Raw genomic sequence first — 15421 nt, 5'->3', positions numbered from 1 at the left:
CTGGTCCCTGCGCGTCAATCACAAGGCAAAGGGCCTTGTCAGGCTTCATGGGGAGGAATACCACGCATGACTGTAATGCGTCAAAATATTTAATGCAAATGCCAATACTTCATACTTAGCTATTCAACAGAATGACGTCTGGCCCCTGCACGTCAATCGAAAGTCGACAGGCCTTGTCAGCCTTAATGGGGAAAAAAACACACATGACTGTCATGCGTCACAAAAAAACCCGACCCATATCAGAAAACGTGACGCACACACCCAGGAAGTGATAAAACAGGACTTCCTTGCTGTATGTATGGTACAGTGAGTTCACTTTCACTTTTACTTTACAGACTTTTTGACTGTGGGAGGGTGTGTGGAGCTGGCTCTGGTCGAGGAGTGGTAGATTTTAAAGAGTTTTGTGCTGTGTCCTGTTGCTGTCCTGTGCATTTTGTAATTTTGCTGTGTCTTGTTTAGTTTTTTTGTCCTGTCATTGTTACTGTATTGTGGGGCGTTTGTCTTGGGGTAACATAATCTGTTGGGGTATTTGGGGTTACATGGGGTAGTGTGTTATAATTTTTGGGGCTATTGTGATTGTAGTGAAGGGAAACTGCAACATGTCAGGGGAGGATGAGTAGAGATGGACTGGGAGGGTTTCATCTGGCTGGTAAAACACTACCTCCCCATGATGTTGAGATTGGGTGGCCGGGTCATCCAGGGCTACCCAACAGAGGCACAGAAGCTGCGGTAGGGCAAGGTGCTCCGCCACCTATACTGGATATTTGGAGTTGTGCACACCAACCACCAAATAAAGCACTATTGGGCAGACCTAATAGCACAAGAGTGAGATCTCCTAGATCACCTTGTGATTCGTATTGGTGGACCAGTTGGTAAGTACCCCTTTTGCATTGCAACATCCTCACTTGCATGTGCATGACAGGGGGACATAAGGTTGACTGCAGCATGTTTTGTCAAGGGTCACAACAGGAAGTTTAGGGCCAGATGTACTAAACTTTTTGCACGTCGCAAACAGCGAATTTTGCTGTTTGCAACATGCAAAAAGCACATCGCGATGCCTAAACCCCGTTTTGCGATTCAGTAACCTGGTTACCGAATCGCAAAACGGGATCGCAAGTCGCAATTAGGAAGGGGTGTTCGAGACCATAGGACCACTGCCTGCTCTGAAAAAATTTAATGAAAACATTTCATTTTTTTGTTTTGTAATGCATCTCGTTTTCCTTTAAGAAAAACGGGCTGCATTCCAAAAAAAACTGCTTTATTTAAAAGCAGTCACAGACATGGTGGTCTGCTGTCTCCAGCAGGTCACCATCCCTGTGAGTGCCGCGAGTCTCAAGGAGGTCGCAAATTGCGACCCACCTCATGAATATACATGAGGTGGGCCTTTGCGACCCCCTTGCGAGTCGTAGATGGTGTCAGGGACACCATCCTACATTCCGATTTGCTACTCGCAAATTGCAAGTTGCTCTGACTCACAATTTGCAAGTCGCTAATCGGAACCTACCTACATCTGGCCCTTTGTGTCTTAAGCATATGGCATTTAAGAGAGCTTAGCTATACACCGGGTGCGGTCTACTTGCACATTCCTCTTTGTGCACATTGTATGTCACATATACCCCATAAAGTGGCAAATATCAGACACATGTGCAATTGTGCAAGGGTACATGTTTCATAAGCACGAAAGTACATGTCCATTATGGTCATTACAACTGTCTAAATGGGGTAAGTAAAGTTGAAGTGATGGGAAACATGACCCAGGAGTATTGTCGGTCATGGGTGTGTGTGCCGAGAGTCATGTATGTGCAAAGTGACATGACATTTACACATATGTTAGCAGGAGTTAATGCCTCATGATGCTTCTTTAGTGTCTACGTTTTGTCATAGGTAATGTTGACAATGGAGGCAACTACTACCTAACCATATGTAAACTAATTGACAAGTGTTGTGACAGTGTGAAAGGCTGGTGCCATGTGATGGCAGAACCAGGCCTGAGGAATGGAAGCTGTGTATTCCTGTTGTAGGTGGCACCCAAAAAAATTAAACTCAATATCAACTTGGATACACTGTTCCTTCATTGGAGTAAACATATATCTGCCTAAAGCTGGTTGATTACATGACTGTTCCCATGTCATGAAGTAGCCAATTTGCACTTTGCATGTGTAGCATATTCACGCATGGTACCAAGCATGCCAAGTGCAACCATACTGACACGGTTCCCAACATCAGTGTCCTGACAGACACCATAGGGTGCCAAATGTAACATATGGCACACACATGATGGAGGTATGTATTAGTGCTATCTGTATGAAAATAGGCAAGCATCTGAGTGGTTTGCTGCTTCTTCATATAGATCAACTACAAGAATCAATACATTAACCAATGGTCAATATCCTGTCCCCCTATATTGTTATATATATATATATATATATATATCTGAAACATGTACATATGTCTGGCAGGCAAATCTGTGCATGCTCTTGTGTGATTATTAGATGCCACATATGTGTGAATCAGGTGCAGCACCGTGCAGTGCCAACATCAACAGCACTGCACTGAATTTGTAACACAGTCCTGCTCTGTATTACCGAGAGTACGGGGCAGGCCTGTATCTGCACCTGCACTGGCACATAACTCAGCGGCCTGCGCCAATGCAGCCATTCTTGGACCACAGTGCAAATGTGTCTGTGTTGAGGGGAGAGTCCATGTGCAGGTAGGTATCCCTTCCTGGACATAAACAGTCTACAATGGCAATATGCCACTTCTATGTATGCAGCACAATGCAGCCCACATAGTAGTGCCAAGACATCCATTATGTTATTTCGTTAATATGCAGGAAGGGACATCTATGTGCACATAAGCAAACATCCATGACATTTCACCTCTATGGTGTGTGGCTTTAAATGGGGCACACGTATTAGAAGCAAGAAACAAGTACGTATCAATGCATTCCTCAACACTTTGCAATTCTTACACTACCCCTACGCTGTTGTTAGTCTTTTGGCGCAGCCAACAAGTAAGATATCTTCAACATCTGGGGCAGCGTCAAAAGAAATGGGTGTTACAATGGGCCGGTCCCTGCAACAACCATTACATGCCCCTGGTGCAGAATACTGTGTCATGCTGCCCCATAAGTACATGGAAGCTTTATGCTACAAACAGCTGCCTAGCAGATCCTTGTTAATATGGTGCCAGGGCCTCAATTATCTGGCCCTTTGTCCTGCAGACAGATTTGTAATGTTTGGCAGTTGTTCAGTCCTAACACAGAGTTGACTTGCTTACTCAGCTTAACAAGTTGAATGTGTAACAGTTGTCCATGCACATTAATGTTCAAAAATCACTAAGTCATGTGTTCCTGTCATGTCTTGCAGGTGGACCCCAATCCTACACAATTGAAGAGGTGTCACAGTTTGAAGACCCTGATGCAGCCAGTAACTATCACCTTATACGTCACATGTGTCATTCCAGGGTTTTGTGTGAGAGGGTATTATGTGTGTAATCCAATGCTGAAATGGGATGTGTGACCAATGAGATGACATCATCTGAGTTAGGATATAGACATCATGTCTGATGGAATGTTGAGGATGTATAATACATGGATTGTTCCACAAGTGCCAACCTGTGCTGCAATGTAATTGTGGGTGTTAGGGAAAGGGAAGCATGCCCACATACAAAGTGATGTCAGTCAACATATGTGTCAGAGCAGCTGTTTATTTTATTAGCATTCCTGTTGCCAACATATCTGTCACAGCATTTTTTACAGCATGGTGTGCCACACATTGCTTTACGTTACTCAGGAAATGTCACACGTGATGTACATGTGCTGAGGTCTCTAGGGGGCTTACGTAGGAGACACTTGCACGACGGTGCCTTACTACTCTTCAGATATTAAACAAGGCAGCGTCCGTGCAAGTAGCCTTATTGTGCTAGCCAACAGTCAGTTGAGTACACAATGGGAATACAACTCTGCTACGGATTGTAGCAACCTAGATGTGTGCAGATTTACAAACATGATCTATCCATCATGATAATTGTGAGTGAGCTTGGTCACATCACATGTGTATAGGATCTGGATGTTGATTGTATACCTGGTGCTTAGGAGATGTTACACTTGCATGTGCACAGGTTGCTCCATATGAAGGAATATTGTAGTTGCACCCAATGTAGTGCCACTCTTCTTGTGCCCCTTAGGTCACACCGTACCACAGGTCAGGGGGGCAATGGGTACAAAATCTGCAGACAATATAGATGTACTGTTCAGGAATAGGGCAAAAAATATGGGTACTAACCCTGAACTGTACCTAGGGGCCCATTGTAAGCTCTGAGCAGATGTTGACCCAATGAGATATGATTGATGGATTGGCATTCCTTAGAGTTCCCGCTGCAAAAATTTTCAGTCCCCCTACCGGGTAACCCGACCGTGCATCCAGGATGCCTGCCCAAGGCTTGATGTAGCAAAAGGGATGTCAATTGAATACATGCATTGGGCCACTTGGTGATCATGGCACAAGGATTTGGGACTTGTACGGCCACTTTATCCTCACTAGTATGATGACACAAATGTTGCACAAGGCGGCAGTAGTCCACTTGCCTTGGGCCCTAATGGTCAACAATGGACAGCCATTAACCCAGTGACATGTACATGATACAGTAGATGGCTAATAGGAAGTTTAGTCTGGAATTGGAGATTGATATTGTTGTGGATTGTCTGGTGGAGAGCATGTGTCATCTGAGGATGCTGTGTACATTTCATGTTTGGTCTACCTCTACCCAATGCAGTATTTGATGCCATGTTCTCCTCATGTTTCAGCTGCCACTATGACAACAGCACAGAAGTGTGCATTTAAAAAGAGGGCAGAGCGTTTCTGCCACATCATGGAGGTACAGGCAGGGTACCGAAAATGGCCATGAGGTATCGGCGTGAGAAATCTTTGGGGGCTTAACTTGCCTTTCAAAATGGGGGACCTCCAAAACAGGCCCCAACTGTGCAGGGCACATTGAACAAAACATCTGGGATTGGGGGCCTCATCTGGTCAAACCCCCTCAACATCATCAGAACCTTTGCCCACTCAGCCACCACAACAGTCACTTGCAGCAGCCACTTCCTCAAACTTTGAGGCGGTCATGAGGAGGGGCATGGCAGCCATAATGACAAGGTCGGACCAGCTAGAGAAGGGCAATGCAAGGAACTACAGGTTGTTGAGGTTCTGTAAAAAGAAGATGAAGAAGCTCTGAACATGTTGCTGCACAGCCTCCCAGTTTCTTCCCTTCTCCTGTTGTATATTGGTATCAGCTTTAGTGGGTTTTAGGTGGGTAGTGATAGGTTAGTTAAATATATTAGGTAAGTTGTAGGATAGAGTAAGTTGGGAGGTGGGTTTTAGTATTGTTTTTTGTTTTGAGGGTTGGGTGCGGGGTTATGTATAGGGTTCTATGTTTATAAAAAAAAAAAAAATTTAAAGATCTTTTGAATAAATCAACAAAAAATATATGTTTGCTTAGGATATAGGTTAAGTTAATATATGTGTAGCCTTAGTTGATGTTGTCCTAATCGTATCTTGCCTCTTAATGGGGTGGGGGGGCAATCTTTAGTATGTGGCGTTAAATGTTTAAGATACGTTTAGGTTAGGATAGAGAGCTGTAGGGATAAGTTTAGATAAGTTAGTGCAGTTTAGTTTAGTGTAGGATAGTGCATAGGTTTGGTTTTAATAAGGTGTATTGATGTTTCAATAAATCCTGTTAGTTTTAGACAATTAGGTTGATTGAGTGTCTGGGTGTTCTCATGTGTGCACTCGCCAAATTAGAAGAATGCCTTAGGATATGCTTTATGTATTGATTTACAAGTATGACTGTATGTATCCCTTATGACCAAGGAGCTGTCAGTTTGGCTGCAATATGACATCAGATACTCAAAACATTTTTCATCCCCAGTTCCTGACATTCACATTGTGTATGTATACAAATTCTTTCACGGGTAAGTATGGAACTTCAACTGTCATCAGTGAGGTCTGTCAGAACAAATCTTGTAAAGTGTGGCCCATATTTCTGGAACTTATTTGGGGTATGCATACTGGCACACTGTCACTGATCAAATTTGCATCTTCTGTTCCACACATATTAGTTGTACTGGTGCTCTCATCAGGGAAAATTCCAGACACTTGGCTCTGACCCAATAATGCCGTATGTCAACTAGCATGGAAATGTGTTCATTACATGCTTTTAAGGTTCTGTAAGTCGGTTGTTGACCACAACACAATCAGGGCCATATGTACGAACACTTTTTCCCATAGACACAGAATGGGTAAAAACCTTTGCTACATCTGGCCCTCAGTCACCTTTTTATGTTAGAGTCCTAGTGTGTGGCATTGTGTCTGACAGTAAACCACACATGTAATTAGGTTCTGTTCTCATTGACATAGTTTCACACAAAGATTAAAGAGTACTAGTGGTGTAGAATATTGCACCTCCTGGAGGTAGTCACAATGGTAAGAACAGGAGAGTACCCAAGTTTGTGGATGGTGCAAGTGGTCTGTATGCTGTGTGTTGTGGTCTTTTCTGTTCATAGTTTCACACAATGCATACATTTAGATGAGTTGATGGATCACAGTAAAAGTTGACATGTAGATGTGTATATGGAGATTTATTTACATGTGCAAGTGTATTTTTCAAAGCAATACCATGTCAAGTTCACAGACCCCATGAGAGATCCTGAGCCATTTGTTGTATATTCAGAGTCCAGAGGTGAGGGATATGTCATGAGACGTGGGTAGGAGAAGTGTGCATTAGTGAGGAGGTGTCCAAATTGACAATAGGTAGGAATTGAGATGAGGACAGTCTACAGCAGATACGTCCACGGTGGTTGAGTGAAGAGTGCACATTGCCAGCTGTCACAACACTGGCATGATCTTAACCACAGAACTAAGGAGATACTGTCCATGTGGCACAGACTGATGCTACCAGGTTGTTTTCCGAGTTAATGTTGCTCCTTCCACATGTTCATCCTCTGATGTGTGTGGTGCCTTCTGTGCCATTGGTGGTGCTGTTGAATAAGTTGAGGGGGCCTACATACACCTCAGGGGATGGAGATGTAGAATCTAAGGTCTCAGCAGCTGCCATTTGTGGGAACACATACTGTAAGGCAACACTGAAGCATGGAGAAACTGCTGATTTCTCAACATAGCGGCAACATCGAGGTGGCAGGCAGCTGTGTTTTCCCTGAGGGAGGCCTCTTCTCTCTGTATGGACTCCAGGGTATTTTGCATAGCTCCTAGCCTCTTGTCTATCATGCTGCTGCCACTTTGGGAGGGCAATTGTTGAAGCCTCTGCCTCATGACAGCATCTATGTTGCCCAGGGACTGCTGGAGTCTTCATAGTGGGGAGTGGGTGTCTCTGATGGCAGCTGAGTTGTCCTTATTTGGACTGAGGCACCTCTGCACTCCCTCTAGGCTGCCTGCCATGGTCTCCATCCCCACCCGCACCTGCTTGTCCATCTCCTGCTGGACTCCTACCACTGTCCTCTGAAAGGTGGTGTCTGGGTCCTCAGAATCCAGCCCTAACTTTTTGCCTCTGTTTCCCAGGTTGCTGATGTGTGCTGAACTCGCTGTTTTTGTCACTCTGAGCACTTCACCACTGCTATCCAGTGCTAAAGTGCAAGTGCTCCTATGTAAAATATATGTGTAAATTGGCTTTCCATGATTGGCATATTTGATTTACTAGTAAGTCCCTAGTAACATGCATTAGAGATGCCCAGGGCCTGTAAATCAAATGCTACTAGTGGGCCTGCAGCACTGGTTGTGCCACCCACATGGGTAGCCCTGTAAACATGGCTCAGACCTGCCACTGCAGTGTATGTGTGTGCAGTTTTAAACTGCCAATCCGACTTGGCAAGTGTACCCACTTGCCAGGCCTAAACAATCCCTTGTCTTACATGCAGGGCACCCCTACGGTAGGCGCTAGGGAGCCCCATGGGTAGGGTGCAGTGTATGTAAAAGGTGGGATATATACGTATGTGTTTTACATGTCCCAACAATGAAATAGTGCCAAATTCGGTTTTCACTGTTGCAAGGCCTTTCTCTCTCATAGGTTAACAAGGGGGCTGCCTTTAAATATTATTAAAGTGCAGATTCCCTTTGGGAGAAGATAGAAATGTGGAGTTTATGGTCTCTGAGCTCACAATTTAAAAAAAATTGATGTTTTAGTGAAGTTGTTTTTTTATACTGTGTATTTGATCATGACACTTTTAGAAAGTAGGCATTTTCTTGCTTAAGCCATTCTGTGACTCTGCCTGTTTGTGGATTTCCTGTCTGGGTCAGTTTGACAGCTGGGCTGTTTGCACCTCTCTCTCGACAGTGACAAAAAAAGGAGCTGGGGTGTCCTGCATATCCGGATGAGACATCTGAGCTGGGAGGGAGGTGTGGTCACTCACACCTGAAAGGGCTGTGCCTGCCCTCACACAATGCAGTCTCCACCTCCCTGGTGTGTGTCTGGGGCCTGGCCTGGGCATATCTCTCTCTCAATGTTGGGCCCAGGGGTATGTTTGTTGGAGCCATTCCCAGGCGGCATCAACGGTTTCAAAGAATAGAGGGTGGTCGTCGTGCAGTATCTTTCACTGTGCTTTAAATAAGAGGGCATATTTCAGACCCTCTTCTCGGAGTTTCTTCTTCACAGATTGATATGATGCACAGCGCATTTGCACTTCCAGTGTGTAGTCCAGAAACAATGGGACCACTGCATTGGCCACTCTTATAGATGATTTGTTCCTCGCCATCTGCAGCAAATGGTCCTGATCACGGTAATTGAGGATCCAAGCCACTATGGGCCTGAGCGGTGGACCCGTAGGCAGGCGGCATGCTAGGACCCGATGTGATCGCTTGACTACAAATATGGACAACAGTCCCTCAGATGCAACCTCCAACCGAAGCCACTCCTCAATGAAATGCATAGGGTCAGTGTCTTCCTCACCTTCTGGCAGGCCCACTATCCTTATGTTGTTCCGACATGCTCTGCCTTCCGCATTCTCTGCATGGTCATGCAACCTCTGGACCCGCCGCTGGAGGTCAGCCTGGGTGTCCATGTTCCAGGTTTGCTGGGGGGCCAGCTCTGTCAAGGTGCCTTCCACTGTGCGCACCTTGTCTGCCAGCTTCCTGTGATCGTCCCTTAAAATGCAGAGTTCTGTGGCGATAGCGTCAATACAGTGTTCAATGGCCACCCGGGACTCACGGATTTCCTGCAGTATCAGGTCTAATTTGTCTATAGGGGGAGCAGGATTAGTGAGAGGGATACAGTCTCCGGTGGTTGAGCCGGTGCTTGATCCGCAGTACTCCCCAGAGTCTGCCAGGCGGGATTGTGTGCAAACCACTTTGTTGCGGCCCATTGCTCACCCTGGCCGATCCTATTGGCCCACTGGCATGGCCCTATCCTCGATCGGTAGATCCACTCTGAGTGCCTCGGAGTAACTGGCAGACTCCCCCTGCGAGTTCCCGAATGGAGACACGGCATGGCAGGGTCTGTTTGATGCCCCCGCCGGCCTCCGACTCTACCTCTGCTTCAATTCCGGCTGGGTGGGAAGGCTTGCTGCAACACCATGCAGGTCCAACCAGAGGGACCCCACCGCCGGCCTCCAACAGTGAACAGGCCCCGTGGCACCTCCAGTCCCCATGGGGCCATGCTCAGCTCTCCAGAACAGGGCCCACGGCACCTAGTCTGGTCGCCTTTCGTGGGGGCCGCCGCATTTTTCAAGTGTGGGTGCCCTGGGGAGGGCCACCCGGGCCTCGCTTTGCTGCACAGCAAGCTCACCAACTCCGATACTGCCAAGCGTCCTCACTGGTACGTTGTCCCCCTACTGTTCATCACGCTGGCTGGGGGGGTAGGCTGGGGGAGTAGGGAATAATCACCAGGCCCAGCCAGGTGAGTCGCGGATCCTTCAGGCCCCAAGGGGTTGCATGCCATTGCACCCCACCCCATCACATCTCCACCAGGCACGGGGCCTTGCCTGACCCAGGTCCCGCACTCACCAGAGCGCCGAGATGACGCTCGTCTCCAGGTCAGGAGGGAACACCGCAGCCAGATCACAGCCCCGGCAAGCCTGCCACCACCTCAACCGCACTCAGCATCGGTCTGCCTGCTGAGAGCAGAAGGGCCAGACCGAAGACCAGGCCTCAGCCTAGGCCGACACAGGCCACACTGCTCTCGCCTGTAGCCGGTCAGATCCAGGAGTCGGCCATTGGGGTCCTCTAAGTTTCCCACAGGCTCTCGCAGACCTCCTTCTACTGCTCTGATTGAGCTGGGTGTGAATCCGGGCTGGAGCTGCTGGATTAGTTAGGACTCCTGGGCAGGCCGCAGGAACTTAGCTATTCTGTGTCCACCAGGTTCAGTGCTTTGCCACGCCCCCCTGGTCATCCATGTCATCTGTAAAAACCAGGACAGTCAGGTTGGCAGGAGATAAGGCATCATCCTCTGCAATAAGCTATTGAAATCTCAATTTTTGACTGTAGTGGCTGTTGACATGTCTCATCATTTACTTGCTACTGGAGGCTCAGTGACATGTTATAAACCCCAGGTTATAGTTGTTAATTATGTGTTGCATTGTGCATCACACATGGAGCAACCTTTAAAGATATTTTGTGTATTGATCCCACACCACCATCTTCCTTGCGAGCCCCTTGCACCTGACACCATGGTAGCACGTCATTTCCCTTTCCATTCACCATGGTGGACATTCCCACAGTAGTGTCATATTTGTTGTCACTCTTTTGGTGCTTTACTGCATTGGCACTAGTGCAGCAAAGCACAGGTAGGTCCATTGCTGACAATGCATGTGTTACTTTGTCATCTCCCTTTAGCAGGCCGCACACATGTGCTAATTGGATGGCACAGTGCAACCATTATGGATTGTCTGCCACATTAGTTCGTCCCTCCCTACATTTGGGACATTTTCTTGCATGCTGCATATTGGCATATGTTGGTGTAAGGATGTACAAGGTGGATCAATGCATGCATTTTGAGACTTTGTTGATGTGGCACAAGGGGAACGGGCAGCTTGGATCCACATGGGCAACTATTTGTATGATGGTACAGTTGCATTATGGGTTAGTGACATTGTGCCCGTAGTGCAACATTGATGCCACTTGTGCCAGTTCTTACGCATGAAGGTGTCCCTTTATGCACAACACCAACCATTCACAGAGCACAGACATCCTTGGTACATGGTGAAATTGAAGCTACTTGTACTGCAGCACAAATGATGATCACTGAAATGCGCCATATGTTGTATGAATTCACTTTGTGCCCATTCCCAAATGGCACATGTAAGTGTGTGAGAGTTGTTGTTGGGCCACCCTGTGCTGGTTGCGTTCCACGTGTTGCACACTGAGGCCCTGATGTTTTCTTAAGTGGTATAGCTTGGTGCAGCTGCAATAGTAGTTGCACCGTGCTGCACCACTTTTGTAATGCAGGGATGTGCCGTGTTTTCTGGAATACAGCACACCCTTGTGTTTCTCCCAGTACATGTGCAGATTTGTTCTCCCTGCACCAACGCAAGCATCTTTGCACCATAGTACAAGGGTGTCTGAGTTGAGGGGATAGATAGTTTCTATGCAGGAAGGTGTCCTTTCCTGCAGAGGAACAATCTATTATGGTAAGGTGGCATTTCTATGTTTCCTGCGAGATGCAGCACACATGAGAAGGGCAATGACACGAGGAGGATGGAAAGCATTTGCCTTGTTGCGCCATTCTGACACCACCCCTAGGCTTCCAGGCTATGTGCTGGGTGTGTAGGGGCCATATTTACAAGGTGGTGTTAAGCCACAGTAAGTGGCTTAAGATCTCATTGTGTATATGTCGGAGTGTATTGCGCCACCAGAGCGTCACTAAAAGTGAGGCTTGGGTCACGATGGGACTTTTGATTCTGGCCCTATGTGTCCCAATGCTACCCTTTAGCATGCATTCAGTGTGTCCTATGTGCCTCCCCCTTCTGCCATTTGTGAGATTCCAGATAGTCCCCCCCTGCAACTTACCCTGCAATTGTGGTAGTTATTGGTTGTCTGCACTGGCCTGCAATTCTAGTAACCAGCTCCTCTGGGATGACCGCTGCCACCATCTCCTCCAGCTCATCCAGGTCCTCCTGGGGTGCCGGACTTCCACCTCCAGTCTGCAGTGCTTGCTTTCGGTTCCTGGCCAGTTTCTCCTTAGTTCTGCGATTGCAATCGTGCCGGCGCTTCTTGCAATCAGTGACAGTCCTCTTCACCTCTGCCACGCAGTTGACTTTATCTACTATTGCCTGCCATACAGCCTCCCTCCTACCTCTTGGCAATTTGGAGGTGATGAAGAGTTGCTGTTGGTGCACTGTCACCTCTCTGACCAAGATGTCATTCTCCTCCTCACTAAAGCGACAATTCCACTTCCTCTTCTCCCTCTCCTGGGACTGTGCCGGACCCCCTTGGCTGGTACTTGGCTGATTGGGATCTCCCTGGGGTCTCTCCTGGCCTGCGTTCTTTATCTTGCCTTCCTAAATGTTTTTTTCTTGCTTGCACATTTTTTTACGCTGATAAAGTTAAATATCGTGCTAACCCGTTTTCCGTCAAAAAACATGCTGCAAAACATTCTAACGCCACTTTTGCAGCATTAGTGTCATTTTTATTTATGGCATGTTGCAGTGGTTAGTGCCATTTTTTTACCCTAACCATTCCTTAGCATCATTGTGTGTCATTTTATAAATATGTTGCACAGATGGCGCTAGGGAATGGTGTTAGCTCATGGTAATGTTTTTGCCGTACAACTGCGCACGCATGTTTATGCTTATATTTTTTTTAAATGTGGGCCAAATAATTTTTTCTTGCTTGCGCATTTTTTACACGAATGCAGTTAAATATGGCACTAACTTCTTTTGCGTCAAAAAACGTGCCACAAAATGTTCTAATGGCAACTTTCGCGGCGTTAGCGGAATTTTTACTGATGGCATGTCGCAGTGATTAGCGTCATTTTTTTTAACAATAACTATTCCTTAGCACCATTGTGTGTCATTTTATAAATATGGCGCACAAATGGTGCTAGGGAATGGCGTTAGCTCGTGGTAATTTTTTTGATCCAAAACTGCGCTAGCGCAGTTGTGCATCATTTTTCTTAAATATGGGCCTAAGTGCCCACACGAAGGGTTAGAGGTGTAAAAAGATGAGAGTATAAAAGCTCTCCATTGAAGATTAGAGTTAAAAAGGTGCCAAATGTGTACTTATTTTGAGCTCATGGCAGAATTTGTTTGGAAACCTTTTTCACAAACTGCACTTTTAGCAATGCATGGCATTCAAATATTTCAACAGAGGGGACGCAGTTAAGGGTTGGCCATGATTGGCTTTCTACACATTTTAGTATGTAGGGCATACCAGGCTGTGAAAGGTGTCATTCATATCCTCAAAATCTAATCTTACTCACACACAAACATATTATTTAGGAATCAGCTTCCGATCTTGAAAGCACATCACTCAAGGTATACTGGTTGCCTTTGAATTAGGACATTTACCTTGTGGGGTGGAGCCTTTTCAACAGAGTATGGATTCCAAAGAGAGCCTACAAATATAAATCAAAGTGATCACCATCATACCACATATAAATAACAAGCTAGGCAAAAAGTCAAAATATAAGCACTCAAGAAAGGAAGTTTAATTGGAAAGAGTAGATCTTACATCTAGCCCTGAAAACGTAATGATTTGTAAAATATCTAGTGATTATGAGATACACATTCAAGAATGTGTGCTGCCCCAGTGTCGTTAAGTGCTCCTGGTCTGGCTAGACAAACAATTCCTGAAGATGAAACACCTATTGTAATATGGATACCTCAAATCAGACATGGGGGATCATGGCTAACCAGTGAAGACACAACCCGGAGGCTAAGAGCAAACTATTTGTGCTACTGTGTCCTGCACTATCCGGAGCCTCTAAATTAGGCATAAAGGTTGGTCTGCAAACAGAGGATCCATGTAGTCAAAGTGTGTCAACCAAAAGCATGGAGTAATAGTTTATATCCAGTGCTATCACCAGCAAGTGAAGTCTACAGAACCTTTTCAGACAGCAAAATCCAGGCCTGCCAGGGACTGTTACCAAAGTAAGACTATTGAGGCTCCAGCCAAACAAAATACAAAGTTTAAAAACCATGTCAACATTTAGATGATGAACAACATTAATTAAACCTAATCCAAACTGGCTGTCTCATTGCATGAACATTAGGTCAATTGTTTCTGGAGAAATGGGTTGCCGATCTATCGCCATCCAACACCTCACTTCTCTCAAGCAAGTTGTCAGAGACCCAAGGACTGTCTCTTGGATATGTTCTCCATAGGGGTATCACCATCTTTCTTATCACATTGCAGACTGATGATAATGACCATCTTTTGGTGGTAGTCTCCCAAGGGTTTTCTTGCTTTTGCTGAACCCGTTTTTGCTGACTATATGACTTTACTCCTGCTAACAAGTGGTAAAGTGCATGTTCTTTCCTCTCTATATATGCTACAACTAGCATACCCATATTTGGAACATTTTATTTACATGGAGGTCCCTAGTAAATGGTACCTTTGTAATTTATAAAACATGTCTCCAGGCCTGCCAATGCAGACAGACATTTTGTCAGGCATAAACCTTCTTTTACAATACTTATAAGTCACCTTTAAGGTAGACCTAGAATGACCATAGGCATTTAAAAAGTAGAATATGTATATTTAAAGTTTTGCATTTCCTGACAGAGAAAACCCTCCAAAGTTGCTTTAAGTTGGCTCAAGGACTCTTTTTTAATAGTAATTTGATATTTAAATTAATGGTCATGTCAGATTTTATACTATTTTGGAAATTACACTTTCAGAAAGTTGTCATTTCCCTGCCTAAAACCAAAAGGCTTTCCTGCCAGTGTACAGCTGTCACCTGACTCTTGATGTATGCCCTCTGGTGTGATGTGTATTGCTCACAGACAGGTAGGGTACAGGAAACAAAGGGCCATGGGTGTGTGGTGGGGGACTTCTCCCTTGACAGGATGGGCTGGGGGCTGTGCCAAGCCCTTTCCTGAGTTTCAAATGATGTCCACATTCTCATTGGCAGATAAAACTCCCACCTACTACTGCCTCCCCTTTGTCTCACTAGGCACCAAACCCAGTGGGAATATCGGAACTGACCAGAGGGGATTTAGGGGGGTGGACAAAGGCTCCATCCACAGTATGGCACAAGCCATAAAAGTGGATCCTACAGACCTCTCCTCAGAGCACTCCTGGCCCTGTGAAGATCAGAAGAAGAACAGCCCCTACTGTCTCCGACATGAGAGAAGATTGGACCAGCTTGCCTTGAACCCAGGACCCCAGAAGTGACACCAAGGGTCAGTTCGCTGATCTCCTGTTTGAGCAATAGGGATACAACAAGCTTCCAGGCCTCTCTCCCTGCTACTGCCCACCTG

The 15421-nt window shown here is 46.0% G+C and overlaps 1 long non-coding RNA gene across 1 annotated transcript in view; it reads right to left on the bottom strand.

The window, feature by feature from the left end:
- Positions 1-15421, bottom strand: part of LOC138301979 (uncharacterized) — a 141568-nt gene that overhangs the window by 87103 nt on the left and 39044 nt on the right. Inside the window, exon 3 of the long non-coding RNA XR_011205200.1 lies at positions 13508-13554. This is a non-coding gene — a long non-coding RNA (uncharacterized lncRNA). The remainder of the gene's footprint in view (positions 1-13507; positions 13555-15421) is intronic.

The sequence above is a fragment of the Pleurodeles waltl genome, chromosome 6, assembly GCF_031143425.1.
Source record: "Pleurodeles waltl isolate 20211129_DDA chromosome 6, aPleWal1.hap1.20221129, whole genome shotgun sequence".
Classification (NCBI taxonomy): domain Eukaryota; kingdom Metazoa; phylum Chordata; class Amphibia; order Caudata; family Salamandridae; genus Pleurodeles; species Pleurodeles waltl.
Note: the sequence above shows the minus strand (reverse complement) of the source record. Positions and strands in the feature narration are given on the sequence as shown.